Here is a 4,280-nt window from a genome sequence, read left to right on the forward strand (position 1 = left end):
GTCTCTCTGTCTCTCTCTCTGTCTCTCTGTCTCTCTCTCTGTCTCTCTCTCTCTGTCTCTCTCTGTTTAACATAGAGAAGACAAAAATTTGGAGGAGGAGGAAATTATACTTATATTCAAATATTTTTAAAGCTATAATTTAGTATTTATTTTATGTTGTTCCAGAGGATAGAATTAAGACCAGTCAGTGGAAATTACAGAGGCCAATTTTAGCTCGATACAAGAAAAAAAATTTTAATAGGTAAGAGCTATGCTATAAGGAAATGGGCTGTGCTATATGGTAGTGATAATTTTCACTAGAAACGCATTTCAGACTTGCATGAACTGATGCTGAGTGAAGTGAGCAGAACCAGAAGAACACTGTACACAGTAACAGCAACATTGTGCAGTGATCACCTTTGTTAGACTTAGCTCTTCTGAGTAAGGCAGTCATTTAAGAAAGTTCCAAAAGACTCATGATGGAAAATGCTTTCCATATCTAGAGGAAGAGCTATGAAGTCAGAATGCAGAAAAAAGCATACTATTTTCTTTCTTTTGTTTTTTTTTTCTCTCATGGTTTTTCACTTTCGTTCTTATTCTTTCACAACATGACTAATGTGAAAATGTTTAATGTGACCATACATATGTCAGACTGCATGCCCTCCTCAGGATGTGTTAGTGGAGGAGGGAGGAAATTTGGAACTCAAAGTTTTATAAAAGTGAATGTTGAAAATTAAACATAGGTAGACAGACAGATAGATAAAAAAAGAAAAGTATTTGTTACTCAAATTGCTCCCCTCCCTTACTTCTTTTCTCTCCATTTTAATTGCACTAACTAGAGACTGTATTAAAGTTGCAATGAAGAGGAAGAGAGGCTGCTGGGTCACAGCTGAATATGCACACACACACACACACATATGCACACACACACCGCACAGATTATGTAGGTTAGAGACAGCTAGGTAAAGCAGTGGATAGAGTGCTACACCTGAAGTTAGAAAGAGTCATCTTCCTGACTTAAAATCTGGCTTCAGAAACTTAGTAGCTATGTGACCCTGGACAAGTCACTTAACCTAGTTTGCCTCAGTTTCTTCATCTGTAAAATGAACTGAAGAAGTGAATGGCAAACCTCTGCAGTATCTTTGCAAAGAGAACACCAAATAGGGTCAGTAAAAGTCATATATGATTGAAACCACTTGAACGACAACAAAAACAACAAATATTGTTTGTTCGTTGGACAAAATTATGAAGCAATTCATGTTTGTTGCCAGATTTCTTTACTTTCCCTTAACTGTTCTCACTTTATCTTCTCCCCAAAGAAGGAGGCATAGTAAGGGGAACATTGGAATTGGAATCACGTAAGATCCAGGCTTCAAATGCTGCCTCTAAACTTACTAGTTGTATGACCATTGACTAGTCATTTTACTTGCCTGATCCTCACTTCCTTCATTTGTAAAACAGAAATAGTAATAATACCTATATCAAAGTGCTGATATGAGGACCAGATGAACTAATGTAAATGAAGTGATTTGTAAATTTTAAAGTACTACATACACTCATTTTTTTTCCTTCCCCCCCATAAAATTCTGTATTCTTTTGTCATTAGGAACTTTGCCATTTCCAATTTAATCAACCTTTTGGATAACTGTCAAATGCTGAGTAATACTAACTATCCTCGGCCAGTCTTTTTCTATTATATCATCATGAAATGGTGATAACCCTGATTTTTTTTTTTAACATTGTGCTACTGAAACATAAGCTTGGTCAGGTCTATGCAAGCTAGAGAAACTTGTCACTAGGTTGGACCCAGAAAAAAAATTATTTGTAACACAGAGACTCAAATATTGTCATCTAAGGTGTAGAGGGTTCTTGGTCTGAATTAATGAAAAGAATAGTCACATTAATGAGTCCTTGAAGTATTGAAGCATGGTTGGCCCTGCTTTTCAAGATCAATTCAAAATGTATTGAAATCAAAGATAGCTAGTTGATCTTGTGTTTTCTCTCTATTACTCGTTCTTCTTCTAGGCTTTTATACTGCTTTCAGCTGACTTTCATTGTATCATAATAGACATTATACTATCTCTTCCTTACATACTTCTCCATTCCCCACCCCCATCTAGAAGAAATCTCTTTCTCTGAATCACACATTGCTTATACCTCTTCTTTGCACTGTCATATTTAACCATACATTTAGACAAGTCAACAAACATTTATAAAGCTCCTATATTCCAAGCACTAGTATAGTAATATAAATATACACAAGATGTACATGTTGTTTTCCCTACTCTATAATAAGCTCCATGAGGGCAGGAAGTATAAAGCTTTTTTTTTTTTTTTGCATCTTCCAGAACACCTAAAACATCACTGAGCACATGTAAAGCCCTAAGTAAGTGATTATATAAATAAGGAAAGAAAGCACCAAGAAAGAGCAGAGTCATTCTATAATGCTATTCAGGATGGAGAAGTATGGGAAAAGGGGGTTGAGGGAGTCTAACACATCAGTATTATTTTTTAGGTTTTTAATTTTTTTTTTCAATTTAGAAATCTCCAGGATATTGCATCAAAAATATTCCTTGGAATGTTTACATGCTACTTGGTCTCATGTCTCATGAAAGAGAGATAAACACACTGATCTGCTATATGAATAGCAAAAATTAATTATCAAGGAAGCTTGAATTAAAATACATCAACAGAAAATGGAAGATAATGGAGTTATTATTTGTGGTTGAATCATGATGGTAAGAAATGGAAATGAATTTTATAATGGGATCATGCCAATCTTTACCTAATATGAGATCTAAACTATATCTCAAGCTCTAAATTAAAAATATACTATTTTCTCTGACAACACTGAGGCCTGTCACAGATAACTATTACAGAAGAAAAGCTTGATGTTTTCAGAAATCTCTCAATTATTCCAGATTCTTTTTTTAAATAGAGATTTGAAAACAGCCAGGAGCTGTAGTTATCTAAGCTGCATAACAAGAAGCAGTGATGCCATCACCTAAACTAAATGAAGACAATGATTATTTTACTTTGGGTTTTTTTTTTTTTATTTCCTTTGATGAGAGGGAAAAGCATGTCAGAAAACAATTACTGCCAATTAAACTGTAAGTTCATTTATTACAGCAGGAACTTTAATAAAAATTAAGGAAATCAGACCTCACATAATTCAAAGTCTACTTTAAGGAATTCCATTTTGATTTCTTTACACCTGTTACATTTGGGTTCCTTTCCCGGTTTCTCTTCACACACATGCATTTGCACTCGCTGACACAGGACACACATGCACATATCACACACTGTGCAATTTTATCTTTCTGCGTGCAAAATATGAAACAGAAAAGCAATAGTCCTGAACTGCATGCTTATTAAAATGCTGTACTACACATTCTTCTTTCACCAGTTTAGGAAGTTGAAGTAGGGAAAATGAATTAATGCTAATAAAAGAGTAAACATCCTCTAATGCTAAAGGGGGGTGGCTACAGAAGGCAAGCTAATTTCTTTTCATGCATCATTTATAGTGCCCTTTTCAAGAAGTAAAAGTTTCATCTTAAGGCTTAATAAGCAGTTACGGAGACATTCCTTGAAGGGAAAAAAAAAAAGCCCTGCTCTAATGCAGTTTAGTGTTCAGATATGAAATTTCACAGATCCTGGAAAGGCAGTGATTAAAAACTACCAGCAAAACCTGGAGTTTAATGTTTATTTTCGTCTTTACATTGGTTTTGCCTCATTTTAATACACATCCATAAGTGAGAGTCTATTTGGATGCACCTCCTATTAAAATGTGTCTGCCTGCCCAGTATCCTCCCAACTTACTCCGGAGCAGAGCCAATATTAACACATTCACAGATTAAAATATACAGAAAATACAGCTGTACTCTTAGACTCTTAATCTGTAGCCTGGCTCTATCGCAGCATCCCTAGATAAGCAAACAGAAAATGTTACCACAGCAATGAGGATAAGGCTTAACGGCATTAGACACAACTTTCAAGATACACAGTCAGAGGCTGTGAAACCCCTGCTACAGGAAGATTCCACAAAATATGATTATGATTAGTATTTACTCTGATTGTACTGGGTTAGCAGTCCCACTGTACCAAAAATCTTAATGCTACTATAGATTAAAGTGCCATTCATATAAGCCTTACCTTGGCTGACTTGCCCTAACTGGTGACAAGGAACTTAATTTACAAGAAGCAAAGGGGGACTTTCTCAGTGCTCACAGCACCGCACAGCTGCTCCCAATCCTCAGAGAGCCACCCGACTCCGGCTCGGGTACCTCCAAACCCCTCGGCTC

The 4,280-nt window shown here is 35.9% G+C and overlaps 1 protein-coding gene across 1 annotated transcript in view; it reads right to left on the reverse strand.

The window, feature by feature from the left end:
* Positions 1 to 4,280, reverse strand: part of CDH18 (cadherin 18) — a 673,500-nt gene that overhangs the window by 654,596 nt on the left and 14,624 nt on the right. The window lies entirely within an intron of this gene.

The sequence above is a fragment of the Notamacropus eugenii genome, chromosome 4 (genome assembly GCF_028372415.1).
Source record: "Notamacropus eugenii isolate mMacEug1 chromosome 4, mMacEug1.pri_v2, whole genome shotgun sequence".
In the NCBI taxonomy this organism is placed as follows: domain Eukaryota; kingdom Metazoa; phylum Chordata; class Mammalia; order Diprotodontia; family Macropodidae; genus Notamacropus; species Notamacropus eugenii.